At 43.8% G+C, this 20563-nt stretch overlaps 1 long non-coding RNA gene across 1 annotated transcript; it reads left to right on the top strand.

Moving 5' to 3' along the window:
• The first annotated feature begins 95 nt into the window (after positions 1–95).
• On the top strand, positions 96–16042 carry LOC148056882 (uncharacterized). Its single transcript, XR_015702372.1, has 4 exons — positions 96–464; positions 7907–8114; positions 14265–14479; positions 15521–16042. It is a non-coding gene; the product is annotated as an uncharacterized LOC148056882 (long non-coding RNA).
• Positions 16043–20563: the final 4521 nt, after the last annotated feature.

Here is a 20563-nt window from a genome sequence, read left to right as displayed (position 1 = left end):
GCGCGGATTGGCCGCGACTTTCTCCCGATCCCGCCCCCGCTGGCAAGGGGAGCCAATCAGGGCTTGGCATTGCTGGAGGCAGCGGGCGGCGTGCCTCGGCCTCGAGCGTGAGGTGTGGAGGCGGCCGCGGGCAGCGGCGGCGGGGGACGGCGGCCCTTGGCCTCCCCGGGGGCAGCGGGGGCCCGTCGGCCCCTTCTCGCCGGCTGCAGCCCGGTCACCGGCACGAACGGCTCCCGGCGAGCTAGTTGGTGAGCTGCTGCCACCCTCGCCTCAGCCACTATCAGCAGCCCCGAGGCCTGCGCCTGGCTGCCCCTGCCCTCCTCTGCCTCCTCCTGTGCCCGCTGCCCGGATCGACCCCAGAAACCTAAATCTGGTGGTGTAAACATGAGAGGGAAAGCTGATTTCAAGCAGAGAGTGTGAGCGGCCTTAGCCCCAGCGGTCAGGCCAGTAAAGCAGTGGAGGCGGTGAGTTACCCGCAGGGATGTGGAGCAGACAGCCGCTCAGGGAGGTTTCTGCTGGGCCTGAGGAAAGGGGTCGTGCCTTACCCCATCTCTCCATAGTCGGGAGGAGGTTCCACGCCTCCTCCTGGGTGGGTGTGTATGGCTTAAAGTTCAGCAGGGCCGGAAAATTTGCCATCAGGTACTTTGAAAGTCCACAGCTGCTGGGGTTTCCATCCTGGAAATGCCGTGAGAAGTGCGAGCTGTGGTCACCGGTGCGCTCCGATGCTTCTGCCTGTCCAACTGATGCTGATCTATGGCTTGCTAACACTCCAGTGTATTTGTATCTTGCCTTAAAATCAGGAGGTTAAAGAAGCAATAAATGTGCTGGTTTGTGCTATTTTTGAAAAGGGTGAGCAATATGACTCAAGTGACGTGTTAGCTTAATAGCTATCCTAACCAAAACAGAAAATCTGATGTGGAATTCAAATAATAAAAAGTTGAAGTGAAGGAATATAATACAAGTCTATACAGTGTTTTAGTAAAAATAGCTATTAATACTGTTTTGAGGAGGTGCTTGACTCAGTGCTGCATGATATTCTCATTAACATTGGATGCATGCAGTGCCAATAAGCCATGCAAATGGAATTTGCTGCCAGATCTCAAGAAGAGGAATTCTGTAGGAAAACTTAGTTGAAAGAGATGGTGTCTAAAGAGGTTCCAGTAGTAGGTTCTATGTTGTTCTACACTTTTAGCAATGATCTAGAAGGAGATCTAAACCTGCTGCTGCAAAAATTCAGGTCCAGGATTAATGGAGTCATAAATAATGATGAGGACGGGGCACTGATCAGAACGGTTGGTAGAAGCAGCCCCTTCAACCTTAGTGAATTTTAATCCAGCCAACTATAAAGTTGTCTGTCTTAAGAACCAGGTGTGAGGCTGTAACTGGAGAATAGAAGACTATAGCCTAGGAAGGTAATGACTTTGAGAAGGATTTAAGGGTCAGAATAAGTAAGCAATCAGATAAGGGCTCTCCTGTATGCTGCTATGGCAGAAAAGGATTAATCAATGTATAAACAAAGGAATAAAACCCGTTTATTTTACCTCTCATGCTTGGCCTCAACAATGTCATCCACAGGATAGTGCATACAGTTCTGGTTTTCAGATTTTAAGAATCACATTGGAAAATAAGAGAGAGCAAAAGAGTGAAGCAGAATGTTCTGATTGTTGGAGAAAATGCATTACACTGGGAGGTTTTAAGAGCTCAGGCTGTTAAAAGTTATCTAAAAGAGGATTGGGAGGTGGCTTGATTGTAGTGTATAGGAACATTCCTGGGGGAAAATACAGGATATTAAAGGGCTCTTTAATCTGTTGAAGAAAAGCATAATAAGAAGTAATGGCCGGAGGCAAAAGCCAGACAAATTCAAATAGGAAATAAGACAGACATTTTTACATGGTTAACCACCAGAACACATTCCCAAGAGAAGCTGAGGATTTTCCATCACTTTATGTCTTCTGTTGAAGATTAGATGTATTTCTGAAAATTATTTTTTAGCCGAGCAGAAGTTATGCTTTATTTTATTGGATAAATACAGGTTGAAATCTGATGGTCCATGATACGCATAGTGTCAGGTTAATCTAGTGGGACTATTAGGATTTAAATTTTAAATGCCAGAAGCAGACATTTCGTTAATAACCATGAGCATTAGAATCAATTTTTTTTTTTGCCTTGAAATACTTATGCACCATAAAAAAGCTGATTTGAATTAAGCTTTTGGCTGCAGAATACACTTACTGAGACAATATCTAAAGGTTTTGGCCTTTTGCTTCCAAAATTTACACTCTTGGGATTACCTGGAAAAATTTCTCTGCATTTTCATTTCAATTTCTGAAGGAATAGATTCTTACAAGAAAATTCATTCGATGCGTTCTGATTCTTTTGGCCTTGACGCAATTTTACATAATTGATGTTCATGTTGTGAAATATTTCTTGGAGGATTATTATCCAGAGTGCTCAGGTAACAATGCACCAAATGAATCCTGACAGATTTCCTATATTGTTCAGTATATATATTTGTATGTTGCATATGTTTGCATCATGCAGTCTTAACCTCACTCAAGGCATTATCATAATATAAACAATTATATTACCAATGGAGGAGCTGCTATGACTGAAAGACGGATGAATGAAGTATAAATAAGATTTCAGATCAGCAGCTTGGCAGAGAAACATGAAAAAACCCACCCCTGAAATGGTACATGATCAGTTTTTCTATTTCCAGAATGGAAGGTGTGCTGTCATTTCTTTGCCTTCCGAGAAATGTGTGATGCTAATCCTGCAAGATACATGTGCTTCCTAATTTACATGCTTCCCTGGCTCTTGAGCAGAAAATGCAAAGACAGGAGCTGAAAAACAAGCTGCCACCTTCTTTTGTGCATTTTCCCAGAGTCAAGCCACAGACAATCTCCCCTTAAACACAGAACAAACTGAAATGTGTTAATTAACTTGATGAATTCTGGAATGAGATCTGAATAACTGTACAGGGAAAACAAAATCGCAGTGATTACAAAGGATAAAGTGAGACTTGTCTTTATGGTATGCGCTTGGTAACTTAAAAAAGCAGAAAGTGTTTGTGTGCGTGGTTGAAACTTGTTTACTTTGACTTTGAACTGTTAGTGTGAAAATTACATGACGTTAATACTGAAGTAGCTTTTAAATTACCTTAGCGCATTTAAAGTAAGTAACGATTGCAGTGGGCACTCCAAGAGGAGTGTGGAGTGTACCCTTTAACTGAACTTTTCCAGAAAAATGTGTTTCTTTGTATTATCTGCAATAGATGGCCCCAAAGCTGTTCTGAATACATTTCAGCTAACCACACAAGCGCCATCTGAGCATGACACCCGTAACACGTGCATTTTCAAGGATGCCTGGAAAACCAGCATGCTCACAGCCACGTTCCCACAGGCTGTAAGGATTTGACAAGACAGCTGTGGGAATCGATGGCAAATGAGGTGCAGAATTCATCATGCTTACAGCTGCTGCTGTGACCACCCTGCCTGAGTGATAGCAGCAGAACCAGGAGCTCCTTTTTGAAGCAGATCATTTTGCTTGACATCCATTTGGGTGACCACTGGTTACTGAGTGTATTTAAGGTACTGGTTCTGCCTTGTAAAGCTTTAAACAATTGGAGACCAGTTTATCTGAGTCATCAGCAGCCAGTTGTTTTTCTCGCCTGATATAACTGAAGGAGCAGGTGGCAGGACATTCTCCAGGATTGTGGGACTTGTTTTCTGTCATCATCTGAAATAGCTTGGATCTGGTCATCTTTTTGTGCAAAAGACATCTGTTTGATAGCATTTTGTGAAGGGAATTAAAATTATTTCCCAGTGTGATAAAGGATGGAAAGGAGTAGAGGTCTGAATGGCTAGTTACCTGTTGAAATAATTATTCTAATGCAGCTAGGGTTTTGTTATATTATTAATGATGTTAAAGTGCCTAGAGTCAGAGGAAGATAGTCATTTTAGATAATTTTGAATGTAAATGAATAAAATGTGCTAATTGTACCAGGTTTATTATTATTTTTGAAAGAAAGTGGTGAGTTGAGTACCCAGATTTGAGAAGGCAAGAGTGTATTTATCATAAGATATAGTCTTGAAAAATACATGGGAGAATAAGGAAATGTATTTTATTTCCAATTAATACGTATTACTGTAAGCAGAAAAACCCGGAGGGTGCTTTCATTTGTTCTTGAGTATGAGCTATTGCAGTAGCTCAGTGAAAGAGCACCGGGCAAGTGCTAATGTTCTGTTATAGCAGTGGGAGAAAGAACATACTGAAGGGTTTTCAGCTTGCTTATGCTGTACTTGGTCATTGCCGAGTTCTGCACAGTACTTTCTTAATAAGCAATTTAAGGTATTAAATTATAGCTTATCTCTGTACAAGTTACTGCTCATGAATTCCAGTGATAGCTTTTTCAATAGAACTTAAAAGAATTTAGCTATCTTTAGTAAAAATGTATTTAATGAACAAGTGTAGTGCTTCTCTTAGATAAGGTCTAAAACAACTATGTTAGCCTCCACGGGTAAAAAAAAGTTAAGTAGTTTGGAAAGAATAAGGCTTGGTGCTTGTCTCTTTCTTGTTGGTATTGTGATTGCGGTGCTAAAAACTTTACTAACTGCAGTAGAAAATGAGTTTGATGACTTGCTGCAATCCCCTGATTTCAGTTTAGCCTGGTTATGCATTTATTTCTGCAGGATAATTCTCAAAGTTCCATATGTAAGAGTGCCTTTTTATTTTTTGTTTGGTTTTGTAACACTTTCCCTGTATTATTTGCTTTTGTAAATTTGCTAAATTCTTTAGGCAAGTTCAGACGCTATTAAATTGCTGGAGCATTTGGGTATGATAGAGGAAGGGCACTGGGTACCTCAGAGATCTGATCCATTGGCAGACCAGATAAACTGAAACATGAAGGCCCAAATAACGGTAACTTAGCAATAGCAGCATCAGCAGCAAAAGCAGAAAGTACAAGCTTTGTTTAAATAGTGGATGTTTTGCTTCAGAGTTACAGGCCTGGATTTTCCGGGGAATGGAATCAGGTGGCTTTGGTGTGTCCCTATTTTAGCACAGGGTGGCACAGAGCACATGGTCTCATGTCACAAGACGTACTTCTTATTATACCGCTGCCTCATTTAGATGAGGGCCGAGTGTGCCCATCATTACTGAATCTGCCCAGCTGCTTGGGTTGGTTTCTCTTTTTTCTCCACGTGTCTATATCGGCACATAATCTTGGAAAGGCACAGAATTTTAGTGACTAGGGAGTTGTATGCAGGTGCAAGGTGTACAATGTTGTGATTTGTTATAACAAACAAGAATAAAGAAGTTGAAAATAAGTAATAAAAGAGACTGCAGTGATAGGGTCTCCTCTGGAAAGTCATTCTAGGAATGCAGTTGTTATAGTCTTTTCATTTTTCTGTGAACCTATATCCATGTGTTTAACCATGTCACATGCCATTTCAAACATAATTCAGATAAGGTGACATTATTTAAGGAGTGTTTCTATTTTTGACGTTATCTTAAATTATTATATGTCCTCAATTATAGCATGAGAATATCTTACAATCATTAATTGGCAACTCCTCAGAACAACTCTATGAGGGTGTGGAATGTGTAATTCCCGCCCCCTTAATTTTTCAACTGGGAAACAGATACAGATATGCTAATAGTTTCATTATACTTCAATTTCTTCCATTTTCCCAGGTTCCTGCTATTTTAATTTTGTAATCTGCTGTCTGTATGGTGAGAAAATGGAGATTTTTTTTTCCTGTGGTGTCTCAAAGAGACTAGCAAATCCTGAAGCAACAACAAACCCTTGTTCTTTTTCCCTCTTCGTCCCAGGATTTTGAATTGAAAACAATTAAATTTGGGAAGGCAGAGGAGAGGTTCGTTGCTTTGTGGGTGCGTGGGGTTGGTTTGCTCTTTTTTTCAGAAAGAAGAAATCAAAAAAGAGGAGGCGATTTAGATTCCTGCTTTTTCGAAAGCTTGGGTTAATAATACCTAGTTGTGGGTGTGAAACTCTCTTTTCTGGAAGGTGTTTCTTCACTCTGGCTACCAGGGATTAAATTGTAGAATTGCCTGTTTTTGCTCAGAATAGCTGACGCTGCCTTCATTCCCATGCTCTCCTTTATTAGCCACGCTGTTTGCCTACGGAAGAGGTGCATACACCTGTTTGGGCACCATCACTGCATTATTTTATAGCTCTATTTTATTTCTAGCAAGACAGCAGAGGAGGGATAGAATAAAAAAAACCACCAAACTTCTGCATAGCTCTTCATCAACCTAGAGCCCAGAATTAGACGGTTCTTTCTTCCACACGTCATCTGAACTTTTGTGGTTATACAATACTTGCAGCCTTTTTATCACTGTAACTTCTGTAGATCCCTTAAAGATACTTGTCCTTTAAGAAAGGAATAAGTTCTTTCATGCTGACTTGCATCAATGGCAATTATTGCATATTGGATCAAATTTTGTGTGCAAGAGTGGGAGTTACGTTGGTGTCTGCAAGCCCGCTGTGCTGCAGGGGCAAGCAACTGCTGAGAACTCTTGGCAGCAGGATGCTTCTTGTTGGAGCATGCCGAGAGCATGGCAGGGATCCCAGCTCGCGGTTCCTCGGCGGCAGAACCCACTCACTGATGGGCCAGTTCAAAGAACACATCCCCAGCCCAAGGATGAAAACAAGCCTCTCCATAGGGTGCTGCAAAGTTGGGAGGTGCCCAGGACTCCAGTCAGAGACAAGGTGATCACATCCTAGGATTTACAGCTTCAGGGAAAAAAAGAAAAAAGTGCCTTTTCAACAGGCTAGACCCATTCTGATTACTCAAACTCATTAAAGGAATGCACCCACACTGCATTAATGGGAAGGAAATCATGGGAATCAACCTGAATAGCAGGAGCAGAGAGTTTAGCACGTGGGATCCTAGGACATGAAAGGGAGGAGAAAGGTAGCATGTTCAAATCCTACCATCAGGCTCAAAAGTTCATGTGCGGGAAACTAGGCAAGGCATATACGCGCCAAATAAATCACTGCGGAAGAGAGATTTGATGTGATGAGAGAATCAGGATGTGAAGTATAAGATACACAGCAGATGGGAATTTGCCTTAGCACGCACAGATGCATGTTTTAATAAGTTCTAGACTTTTTTGTTGGAAAATCCCAAATTGCCAAGATTATGAAATGGAGCTGATTCGTATTCAAGGGTGTGTCAAGTTACTCATCATTAGAGCAGGAGGAGTGAAAGCTTCCCTAGGGTTCTTTCTGACAACATTTGTTCATTTTCCATTCAGAGGTGGAAAAGAAGCCACAATTTGGGGGAATATGTTCATAATTCTTACTAATTAGGAATTCTCTTTGGTTTCAGGAGCACTATTTGTAACCATAGCTGTTATTACAAATGAGGTCATCCATATTAGAACAAAGATCTGATGTGCAGCCAATAAAAAATATGTGTGTGAGCATGTTAAACACTGTAGTATTTTCATTTTAGCTCCTAACCTTCAGACTACTATCTAGAGGCCAAAATTAAGCCCTTATGCTCCCTCTGCAATTCAGTGGAAAAGGCAGATACCATGACAGGCAGACCAGGAAGGCTACAGGCTGATGAGAGAGCTGTTTCAAGTTAGCTGATAGCAAACCAAATGCGAGGATGGCTCCAAAACTCCATCCCATACCTCAGGCAGGACTAAAAGTGAGATACTTTGAATTATGTGCAATACAGGATCTACTCATGGTAGTCAGTTATGAGTATTTTTATAAATAATTGGGTAGATCTCACTTTTTGTCAGGATAGGATGCTCACTTTTGATGTAAATGCCTAATGGTCAGAGCTCTTGCCTGGGATGGACCTTTCTAAACCCTTTTTAAAATGTGATAGTCAATATTAATTCACTCTCACTATGGTCCTGTGTGTTGCAGGTGAATTGAGAACATCCATCACATCACCAAGAGCCTTCTCCTTTCAGTCTGCTGAAAATGCCAGTGAGCCACCTCCCTCAGCCTTCTATCTTCGGAATATTGTGTGCTCCCAGTCCTGTGGAGGGTCTCGGGGAAAGGCCAGGTGTGCTCAACACACATGAAGATACTCAGAACAACTTGCTTGCCTTACCACTGCACCCTTTTCCAGGTAATGCAACCCATGCATCCCAGGGCAATTCAGAACCTGTATGACAAGTATTTTGAATGTAACCAGTAGTTCTGCAGGCTCTCGCTCTCAGGGTAGCATGAACATTGCTGCTTTTCTTAATTAAACAGAAAGTGCTCAGAATTATGTGGGTGTCTGTGATATTTCCTCAAATGTAAATTAACCCTTAAAATATCATCATGAGGTAAGTAATTAAATTTATAGGGGTGGGTGAGTTAAAATACATAGGATTATATGACTTGCCCTCAGACATCCAAGTTCTTAAATAAGTGCATTGTCACGATGGATAGGTTCTACAATATTTACTTGGGGCACCAGAGATGGGACTCAGGTGGATTCATTTGGCCAAGTTCAAGAAAACTACCTATAAATCTCCTGCTGTGGCAGCTGTCTGACCCTGAAGGTATGTAAAAATTCCTACTGCTTACTCATTTGTCCTGGCAGTTCCCCAGGTCGCTAAACTGCAGTGCCCATGACTGCACAGGTGGCAGTGACAGATAGGGCCAGGCGCTTGGCAGAATCCTGCCGTGGTTCAGCAACACAGCAGACATGTCTATATTACACCTGAATTCCCGGAGAAGCCCACTCTGCTATGCATGCTTGGAGCCTTGTAACAGGGAGTCCAGCACTGTTCGCAGAGAAACCGCAAGCTTCTGTGAAAAGGGTGAGGGAAGAGAAGCACCAGAGCTTATCCTTCCCATAATAGCTTAATAAACGTCGTCAGCTAGGGAGTGGGAAATCTAAATTTGGTTTCAACTTGGCCTGATGGGATGCAACCCACTCATGACTCAGAAGACTGATGTAGACACTAGGTTATGGCATAATCCAGGACATTGCATCTTCCATCCCTCCTCCTGAATTTAGACTGTTGGCTGTAAAATGCAGAGGGCTAGAAAAAGATCTAGCAAGACAGTGCATGACTTGCAGTTTGGTGATTGGGATGTAGAGATCCATATTTGATGGAGCTTAACTGCTTTGGCTGAAAAGGGAGCAGAGGCACTTGGTTAGGTGATCTGAATCAACAGGTATTGGGAGTTGCAATACTCGTATTGGAGGCCCCCTAAGTCCTGCCCTTGGAGTTCAGTGAGATTAGTCAATGCAACAAAAGTTAAGCAGCTGGAGATTTGGAGTCAGGATATGTAAATGGTAGAAGTTGGCCAAGAATGCAAGATTGCTGGTTCACAGAGCTGTGGTACAACCATGCTTAAAGCATAACTTCAGGATGCAGGAGCTCTGTGTTAGTTTGCCTGTGCATCTTCTAATACCACCCTCGTGATCTGCTCTGGCTGCTGAAAAGCAAGCAATAAAATATGATGTAGAGTAAGAGAAGCATTTTTTGAAGAAGTTATTAATTTTGGAGGCAGTGGGAGACTGCAGATCTTTTTGATCACTGTATTTTAGAAAACAAATTTCTTTATAACCAAACACGATTGAAGGAACTTGCAATATAGGTTCATCAGTTAAGAGCCTGAGTGTTCTAAGGATTGTTTAATTTTGCACCTTTATTGTGCTAGAAACTACATACTGCTGATGAAGGGGCTTTCAAAACCAGCTCAGCCAGACAACAAAGGAAGACAAAACACTATTCATGAAGGGGTTGGAGTTGTCACATTCACCTCATCTTAAATTTTGCAGTTTTTCTGGCTCATCAGATGGTTTTCTCCTTATTTCTTATAGGCTGAAAATGCTCACTACCTGTAATGTGGTTTCACCTTACGACTGTCCTGCTGCCTATCTTTGTATATCTAGATATAGATGTATATGTATGCATGTACACCTTCTTTAATATGCCTTGTTATCATTAGCTCTGTCTGCTTTCTCCCCTGCATTTGTTTGATGGACACTTAAGCTATGTGTGCAGTCAGGAGAGCTCTTAAAACTCTCTTTGGTTTTGTGTACGTAGTGTGTCTGGCTGAGCTGCTGCAGCTGCAAACTGTACAACTACTTCTGCTCTAGTCTTTAATCCTACCGGCACTGGTGGAGTGCTCACACTTCTGGTCATATGGTAGTACCAAGGCCATATTACTATATTTCACCGTATTTTTCTCACTGTTTAAGTGCCAGCTGAAGAAAAGCACTGGCAGAGTCTGGACGATGACAGTAACAAGGGCAAAATTTTATTTGTTCAGGAAAAAAAAAGCCAGAGAGAATCACTCCCTTAGTAATTTCTTTGTGGGATAGGGCTTGTAAGTCCTACCTAGGACAGGACTCTTCCTCATTTTTCCTAGTGAACTTGGACTTTGTTAAGAAACTGGAGACACAAAGTCAGAGTGACGCAGTTGCTTGAGTACATATCATATGTCCTTGGACGAGTATGAAAATAATTATCCAATATCGTTTACACAGCCAAATCATAAACAAAGCCTAACTAAAATGTTAAAGCTTTGTAGATAGAATTGCAGGTTTCTGCGTATTATCCAATGTGTAAATAGAGCTTACCCTTCTGTCCTAGAGAAATTTCCAGCTTCTGAGTCTGCAAAATTTGGCGTTCATGCCAGTAGCAGCTTGCTCTATGTTATGTCCAAAGAATAATGGAGAGAACAAGACAAACGCAGTGTAGCAATGACTAACAGCCCTACTTCAGGTGCAGATTTAATAAGAACACCTTCTTAGCTCAACAGAATCACTGCCCTCCAACAAAACCCTCACTAAAATGGGACCAAGACTTCTGTACCCAGAAAGAAATGGCATCTAGATGGTGCAAGAGACTGTTCATCATGCTGCTGTCGCATATCACGTTCAGTGAAATCCTGGCAAATAGTACTTCACCCAAGTGGCGGGTCCTCTTGTTTAACTAAACAACAACTGCCTGCAAGATTTTTAACCAAGATGCAGTAGTTTTTTCTGTAACTTAACAACTGGTTTGGTTTTTGAAAAAAGTGCTTGGAAAAGCCACACGTCAGGCTCTCTTAATACAAGCTCAGTGTCTGTTGGGGTGCAGTCTCACAACACCCCAACAAGCTGAGCAGAGCAGCCTCGGTGATGGCAGCTGGGATCAGCTGCAGCCCAACGATGGCTGGGCAAAGCCACAGCAAGGAGGTAGGGCCACGTTCGAGCCAGGAAGGCAAGTCAAGGAGGCAAGGGCAGGATCAGGCACAAGGCCAGGCATAGCTCAGCCTGGAGGAGGCTTCTCACAGCTTTTTTCCCTGCAGTCTTGTCCCAGGTTACAGAGCTGGTCCTGGACACGGGTACCAAACCCCTCGGAGCAGGGGAAAGAGGTTGCAGGGTGTGTTGCTGCACAAAGGACCCTGACACTGTGAAAACTAAAATGCAGCTCTGTTTGTTAGGGCATGCAAAATACTTGCAGGAAAACCTGAAACCAGTGTAAATCACAAATCTGAAACTGAGATCAGATTCTGTGTAAGCCTGGCTAAGCTTTATGATCTGTATCACTGAACCTGAGCCATGTGTTCAACAAATCTGGCTTGATTTATATATTTTGGCTTAAATGGTTTAAAAAATGAAATTTAAAAAATTTGGATAAATCGTCATTTATAGCAGCCTGGTTTCAGCTGGGTTTTTGGCCACATACAGTTTCTAATATAAGTACTCTTTTCATGCAGAGGTGGAGGAAGCCTGTATGCATGAACCTGGGTGGCACTTAAAAAAAAGCTTAGAAAATGTCACCTTTTACTTTCAGGGTTATTTCTTACAAGGCAATCTGTGTAGGTTTTCAGTATGAAGTGATCTTCGAATTAAAGCAGCCACACTGTGCTCCCAAATGCATAATTACAAAAAAATACCTCTTTGTAATACCTCACCATGAAATGTTTAATTTCCAGTGAAGATACCGCCCAGTGCTGTGACTCTGCAAGGGCTTATCTTTATGCATTGTGCTCACATGTCCCTTTGGAGTCACAGGGGTTGCACTTAGTGCTGAAAGTTAAGCATGTCTGAATCTTGGCAAGATCATAAAATGTTTGAAATGGGTTTTCAGAAGCCTGTGAGACTACTGCTAATAGAATTAAGATGCAACTTCCTTTCTTAGTGTTGAAATACTCTCTGTAAAGGCAGTAAATAGATTGAAATGTAAAGAAATTATTCAGGTCAAGGTTGATAGTTGCTTAATGGGCCTCCAGGGCTCTTCTTAACTCCGAATAAAGTCAAGAAGAGCCAGAAGTCTTTAACACCTCTGCAAGCCATTATGTTGTTAGCAGGCATAAACATTATCAAGTCCTTTTTCCTTGCTGTGCTTCGGTACCAATAACAGGGAAATAAGGACACCGATTCCTTTGTAGATCAACTGATGAAAAGTGCCAGAAAAGCTATTATCAATTAATACCTGCATTTGTGAATAATTTCTATGTAGCCTTTCAGACGCAGGAACCTTGGCACCAATGTACAAAAACATTATTACATTGAATCCACTGATGTTTCCTTACCGTGAACAATTAAAATATGAGGTATAAACTGCCAGCACAGTCCTTGATAAAACAAAATTGATACCTTGCAAAAGCTGTTTTCATACTCTTCCCCATATGGTCTAACTGCACTCAAAAGAAAATCATTGAGAATGTAGGATTATAACAACATTTGTTTGTTGTGCTGGAAAATTGATGTCAAAGTCCTATACATGTCCTCTTAACTATACCAAAACAGTAAAAATCACACCGTAGCTTGCATGTGACCCATGTTTTGCATAAAACTATTTCACAAAGGCATAAAAACAAAGAAGATAATCCTGAAGGTGACAAGAGAAAAGCTTTCGAGAGGAATATCTAACAGAAATACCAACCCTACAGAAAGCATATGAAATCTTCCCATGACCAAGAGCCGCAGCCTCTGTAGCGGGTATCTCCGAGGGCTGGGAGAAAGGCAGGTACCTTGTGGGCAGGAGGTGGCCCTGGCCCCAGAGGCTGGGCAAAGCTGGGAGAGGCGTCCAGCTGCCTCCCGCAGCGGCCCCGGGCTGTGGCTTTGATATCCCCATCTGGACGATTCCTCCTCTGCCAGGGCTTGCACTCACTGGCAGCCACCCTACCGAAATCCCTTTGCGCACCCAGGCCTGCAGCGGCTCAGGGAACAACCCTGGCACGGAGACCTCACCTCTCGTTGCTCATGCGCTGCAGCTCTTTGCTCCGGCTTGTGGGCACAGTGAGTTAAAAGCAGATGATAGAAATTCATGGAGGGAAGCGCTTAAAAACCATGCAGGGCTGGGATCAGAGTTTGCTTCCACAAGGACTCTTCAGGCATGTGAATAAAGCTCCACGAGGTGGAGAGGGGAAAAGAGAGCGTTTCACCTGAAAAAAAGTTCTGTATAAAGAGCAGAGCTGACTGAGGAGTACAGAGTTGATTAAAAAAAAATCACAGGACAAAATCTACGGACTGTGGGCACAAGGCTGGAGGCTGCAAAATGTTTAGCTAAAAGAAGCCAGGGAGAAGACATGGAACTGTTTTTTCATTACTCTGTCTGGGAAAAGATTATATAGAGATTAAGGGAGGCACGTGTTTGCAGAGGTAATACAGCTTGAGGGACAGCCAAGAGATCAGAGGTTGTCCTGAGCTTGACCAGTCATCCAGTGCCTTTCAGCTGGTGAAGCCACACACTGCAGCACTCACTGGAGTGAAGTACTGGGAGGGCACTGCAATACAGGAGGCACTGACTGGCAGGACTTTACGTTCGTGCTGTGCAGGTGCTTTGAACTGTGCCAGGCCAAAGCAAAGGCACAGATTATGGTAAAAGGACTCGAGCGTGACAAATCAAAACTGCTGAATTTTTTTGGTTAGGATTATTGTAATTTAAAGATCAGCCTAGACATGCACCTACATAGCGTACTGCAGGGAGGTCTGGGTACGTAGGCAGGGCACGCACTGAGATACCACAGACGGCTCTTGCCTGTGCTCCCACCAAAAGCTGTGTGCCTGCGTTCGCATAGTGCCGAGCCCCAGCAGAAAAGCCCCCTGGGAGCAGAGCGTATTGACTTTCAATCGGCACCAGGCTAATGTGATAACATGGCTTTTAGTTATACCGTGGACGGTTACGCTCTATAAAAGCTGCCTGAAAGGTACTTGTATAATGAAAAAAACCCATCACGTATTCCTGATTGCTTTATTTATTCAGCTATATTACTACCTTGTTTTACTGAGCGCCGGTTTGCTCCAATAAATTTAACTATTCTCCTCCTCTTCCCTCAGAAATCTGTTAATCCAGGGCCTCTGGGAAAGCTGTGTATCGAAAACCAGTTGGTGTAAAAAGCTGGCTGCTGCAATCAGGGCAGAGACTTGGATCAAAATGGTGCAAATCGGCACATGGCAACACAGAGCAGCTCTGAGTGTGGTTTTCTCAGCCTCTTGCCAGCCTGGGTCCATCTTTGCTGATCATCTGGAGGTGGGAGCCAGCTTTTACACAGGTAATCAAGTCCAAACGGCTCTCTGCTGTTTTCTAAAGCAGGAGCTTTCTCCAGCCTTGTCATCAGCTGCTGGCTTTCCTCTTTGAGATCTTACCTGATGTGTGTACAATTAATTGCAGGATTAGCCCCCCTAAAATTTGCATGGGAATCCCATGTGTGTCACTGTGTTCTGCCTGAAAGAGCTGTTGATGCAGCTTTTCATGCCACTGAAGGGTACTTGTCAGGAGAGAGCGCCGTCATTTCTCTCCAGTGAATATATGGCCATTTTTGTAATAGAAAACAAGAGTTAAATATGTGAAAGGAAAAAATGTCTGAAATGAATGAAAAATGCAAATCCTGAGTTTGTCTGCCAAACTTTTAATATCTCTCAGGTCTGTCTCTGCCCAATTTAGCTGTGTGGTGCTTCCAATAAAATGCTTGCTGCTCAACATGGCCAAACTTAAAGAAAAACTGGGGGGGGGGTGGTATTTATTTTTTTTAACACAGCTGTGGATTTGTGACCCTCATCCTTCTCCCCACACCGTTCTGTACTCTAGTCAATGACCCCTCAGGGCTTTTCTTTTTGGAGAGAATTTGAGACATTGAGTGCCACTTGAAAAAGATACTATCGGTAGCCAGATATTTGCAGTGTTTAGGTGTGAGTAAAGATCTGTAGTTAAAAAGTTTAAGTTAAAAATCAGAGTAAAATAGCTGAAAAGGCAAACTTGGATTTACTCTTCCTGAGAACGTGGTGAGACAATGCCTTTCATTAAATAGTACACATGCTGTTTGTGTTACCAATTGGTTTATTCTGATGAACTACAAAAATGTCTATCATGAAATTAGACACATGCACTACTTTGCAAAGTTTCATAGCTGTACAGAAATCTATCCGAGCACATACTCAAAATCTAGAAGTAAGCTCGCTAGCTGTAACTAACTTGAAACGAAACATTAGAAGGAGAGACAAGCCATCGATAAAGATTTCACTGTAAACGTATGGGGAATTTAAGGGTTCATCTGCTGAATGATGTCTTTGCTTCTTTCTCTCTTTTCCACCAGTTTGATGGTTGCACTTAGGAGCAGATTCATTGCACTAGTAGTGCCTTTGAAGAAAGGGATACAAACTACGGGGTGGAAAAGCCACCTAGTGGTACAGAGAAACGGTGCCAAGCAGGAGCAGGAACCTCTGAATTCCAAGGAAAGATTCGTTCTCATACTGGGCCACCGTGCTGTGGTGTGCTATAAAGGCTATTTGTTATTACTCGTGAGAGTCTGGAATGTGTATTACACACAAGCAGGAAACCCACAAACGTATTACAGAAGTTTTCTGAAGGACAGCACCATGAAACTTTATGTTGGATCATTGCCTGTTTTATACATGCTGTGTAACCAATAAAATCTCATTTAGAGCTGTTTCAGAGAATTAAAAGAACATGAGTGAGTTTGCCCCATTTTTCTTTCCACCTGTCCAGATAAATGCAGGAGTTGCTGTAAGTCCAGCTGTCCAGAGCCCAGAAATAGAAGAAAGCCCATAAAGCATCTGTGCTGTTTATTTTAAATATATAATCTTCATTATGTCACAGCTTTAAAGCACGATGACTTAATGCCTTTGCAGAGCTAAGGAAGAGCACTGGTTCAAAGCTGTATCTCCATTCTGGATCCCACTGGTTACTTTTTTGAGGATAACTTCTACATCTGTTGAAAAGAATTAGGAAAGCCATCCAATTTGGGAAAACAAAAATTCACCCCCTTAGCAAAAGGCTGCTGGGTGAGGTGGATCAGGACAGCGCATGATCGACACGTGAAAGTCTGCCTCTTTAGAAAGGCTGAGAGGAGCTGGCGAATGATTACAACAGCTCCATTCCTGCAGGACCCTTTGCCTCAGCACCAGCAGTGGAGAGTTATTGCAAGAATGAAGGCACGTCTCCTTTCAGCGCATCAATGATTAAACCTGAGCCTTTGTAAAGAGTAATAGAATAGGTGGCGTGTTTTTATCTAAATACTTGAAATGTGAAGTTACAACCCCTATGCTGGAGCCTTGGTTTTCACAACCTCAAGGTCTTTGCAGCTTTGTGCTCAAACCAAACTGTTTTCTCATCTGCAGATTCATCTGTGAGCACACAGATCGGGGAGTTTTGGAAACACGGAGGGATTAGCTCATACACGTGTGCGGATACCCACGTTGCACAGCCAGACCCTGCAGGATTCTTCAGCCTGTGCTGTTATTGAGTAGGGACGGAGAGAGGGAGAAGGGGACACCATGCCAGGCTACAGCTGGGTTATGTATCTGCTAGAACTCGTGGGATTGCGCAAGCCGGGACACCGTGCTGCAGACCGCCTGTGACACGTGCGTCTGGCTCTGCGGATTAAGCACCCCTGGTCACTGCCTACCTCTAACTTACGGGGTCACAGTGCAGGAAAGGAGGTATGGGAAGGCCTGCGGCTGTGTAAGGGAGAGACAAGAATGAAGGGGACTATGAAGATGGAGCCTCTTAAGGTAAACGAATTTCATCTTCAGAATGGGAGTCTTAACCAGTCGAGCTAGGCGATTAGAGTAATTATCCCTAAATGTTCAATTACATAAATGCATCTGTATGCACACACCAGACCTGAGGTTTACTACATGTGGTAAGTATATAAATGTGCCAATCTGTGCATCAAATAAATCATAGTGTTTATGAATGTGCACCAACAGAACTGCATCTGCTGAGCTGCAGGAGGAGTGAAGACGTGTAGGAAAACATCCAGAAGTACCGGCCTTGCCTCGGCTGGCACGGAGCTTGCTAGCCAGGGAGGCTGGGATGCGGGAGCGGGGAGCAAGGACAACTGACCCAACAACTGGCTTGTGCACACTGAGACCTGCTCCAAGGCATGGGGTGTTGCTCTGAAGACACTAATTTCTTCTTTTGGCGGCACTTAACCACCGTAAGCCTTTTGGGCATCCTTGAGGCAGGTACCGTGTGGGCGAAGAGAAACCTAAACCAGGGGGGTGGAAATCTGTGGCAAAAAATAAAAGGGACATGGGAAAGGAATTCTGGAAATGTGCTCCGTTTGTAGGGTTGTGAGGAGCAGGTTCCCAGCTTGTGTGCACAAACATTACACATAGATTGGAGTAAATTAGTCAGCTTTCCAGACCAAGGTAAAGAGAAACCTGCGAGAGTGTGAGAAGGCACATCTAAGCCTCCCAGGACACTCACCTTTGGCTCTCCGTGCTCGTTAAAGCTAATTAGAATATTTTGGGGACGGATGTGCGCACTGTGCTGCACACGCACGTGCAGCAGGTCCTCCGCTCTCCAGAAAACCTCAGCCGCTGGGGGCACCTTCAGTCCAATCGCTTGATGCACTTCCCAAAAACGTGGGATTTATGAGCAAGTCTCACCCACGTGGGCACCACAGGCATGCAGGAAATCTCACGCGGTGCTAGTACCCCTAAGTAAGACTGTTCACAGGCAGAGCAGCCTCGTCTGTCACCCATTTCCAGCTTTTAATAAAGACCTTTGAAAGACACGGGGAAGTCACTCGGGTTTGCACTCCAGTCACTTTGGTGACCATGAAGAGAAATGCGGAAACCTCATGAGCAAACACTCTCTGATGAAATTTCTGCAGTAGCTTTTCCCGGTATGCCCAGATTCCCAAATCTCCCCTTTATCTTCCCAAATCCCTCCTTCAAATGCATTTCCTGCATCTATCACCAAAAAGGTAATCGGTAGAAATCAAACAGCCTCCTATTTACTTCAAGGGGGGAAAATAAACCAAAACCTCTTACACCAAGCTGTTACCATCCCACTGTCTGGTTTTTCAGTGAAGTTCCCTTGCTGCCCTTCCACAGGGCAAGTTCCCCAGCCGTTTACACCAAGTTCTCGTCCGCAGATCCCCTCGCTGACATGAGGACTCGCAGCTTGGGAACGCTTCTCTGATTATCTGCTCTGCCAGCCTGCGTAAGACAGGCCAGCAGATTTCACGTGGCACTTCTGTGTCGCATCCCTCATGTTTTGCAGGGAGTTTTAAAAGGTCACAAATGAGCCTGTTGAAATCAATTGGGCTAATCCTGGAGTAAAGCGCTGCTTGACAAGGGTAGTAAGAATACAGGCATAACCTATAAGAGGTTGCTGATCCATAATAAACTAGTGCAAGCCTTGAGTAACGATAGATTAAAGGGGGCTCGTATCTTGGGAGCTGCACGCTGCCCTTTTCTGTACAGCCCTGAATACACAAATGGGAAATCAACCCTTCTGCTTTCATTGCTTTTCTACTTCTTGTGCGCTGGCGTGTGCTTTATGGGCACACGGTGGGGACGAAAATAAGCTGCTGTTGGTAAACCAGTAAAACAGGAGCACTGGTGCTTAGTCACCTCAAGCAGGGAGCGGAGATTTCCCGAGTCTCAGCAATGAGTTTGGTTATCTGTGCGGGCAGCTCATGTTGTGTGGTGGAAAGGGGAGCCCTGAGTTTACACGCTGAGCGATAACATGAATGGAAAAGAGGCGTGGGACTGGAAGGTGTTTGATCAGAAACATTCAAGGTTGCCTGCAAGCTGCTGGGAGCTGTAAGACACGAGCTGGTGCACGTAAGATGGCCAGAGCTTTAGCACCCTCCGTACTGACGCGAGGCAGAGGGCAGCGCCGCTGCGCGCCTATCGGCTGCTGTCCAGAGCCCCGAGGTGGGTACGGGTGTGCCTTGTCTGGGCGTTCGAAAAGGGAAAATAAATACGTAAGCTTATAGGGTGAGTCTGAAATGCTGGTATTGTTGTGGCCAAAGAGGCAGTGCGGGGAAATGGAAGAGAATCTACTACAAGGCAGTCAAATGCAGACGTGATTGCCTGCTTGACATGCGTCGCTATTTCTGTGCGGTCCACTTTACTCTGCTCCGAGCAAACACAGCTCGGTGCTGGCAGGGGTTGCTTTTTGTCCTCTTCCAGCAGCTGCATCTTTGCCTTGTCTGTGAGTGACTTTGCCAAGTTTCAGGTTAGGGTCCAGTAAAGCTTTCACAAAGCATCAAGCCGCAAAGGCAAAGAAAAGGAAAAAAAAAAAAAAGACATGGAAATGTAATGAGTAAAATCATGTTGTGCGATTGCAAGAATGTGGGACGCTGGGAACTGCTCGTGAAGACAATTTGCTTTAAAAGAAGCGATCGCAGTGGAAATAACTTCAGAGAAGCCCTCCCGCTCCCCTGTGTTTCTGCAGACTGCGGTGCGCGGATGAGGAGGCTTCAGCGTCCCCCCGCACCCAAGCCCTGCCGCTCTCGCCCCGTCAGGCAGGGCGCGAGCAGGGTCTGCAGGCTTCTGCGGCGGCTGAAAGCCATGTTGGGAGACACAAGGCCCTTTATTCGGGGAGAAGCTTTATTGCCTGTTTAATACACTCCCAGAGCAGAAAACATGAGTCAAGTATTTACCTTGAGATTTAGGCCGAACACTATAGTAATCCTGAACAATCCCAGTTTTCTGTTAGTGCTAGGCTTTAATGAACAAGCCTAAGCTGAGGAATGCTTTAGCTCTCTGTATAACTGAACTCATTATTTAAGGTCTTGATTAAATTTTTTCTTTGTCAAAAAAACAGGGCATGTTTTGTAAATTTTCTTTGCAGCCATAGGAATCCCTTCTTTTTAAGAAATTTCCGTAAGTCAGTGAAAACCAGACATTCTCTTCTACGTAGTGCCTGAGAGTACTCCCTGTTTGATGACAGGTCTGTTGTAATTCAGGGCTGAAAAAGCAGAGTTTTCACAGGTTCCCAGGCCATGCTCTTTGCAGCCCTGCCAGTGCTGCCTCGCTGCCCCTCTCCTGGGGGGGCCCTGAAGCCGCTTCTGCCTCCGTGTTTCCTGCAGGAAAGCTGGCTCTTGGAGGAAATTTAACCTGCACGGTCTAAAGGCTTCGCCCTGCCACACAATAGCGTTTTCCAAACAGGATGCTTCTGGGCAGACCTTAGGCACTTTGAGTTGAAAAAGCAAAACAAAGGCACAGCTCTCTCCTGGTTTTTCAGCCTCTCCTTGCTGGCTCTGCTGGTAGCAGGTTTTCCTGGTACCCCGCTGTGGCCTCTCCCACCTTAGTCTCACGCTCATTTCTAAGCCGTGGGAGGGTTATCATTCCCTTCGATATCTTCCTTCTTATCA

Source organism: Nipponia nippon, unplaced genomic scaffold (assembly GCF_047370975.1).
Source record: "Nipponia nippon isolate SJK-2023a ecotype South Korea unplaced genomic scaffold, ASM4737097v1 scaffold_11, whole genome shotgun sequence".
Lineage (NCBI taxonomy): Eukaryota > Metazoa > Chordata > Aves > Pelecaniformes > Threskiornithidae > Nipponia > Nipponia nippon.
Note: the sequence above shows the minus strand (reverse complement) of the source record. Positions and strands in the feature narration are given on the sequence as shown.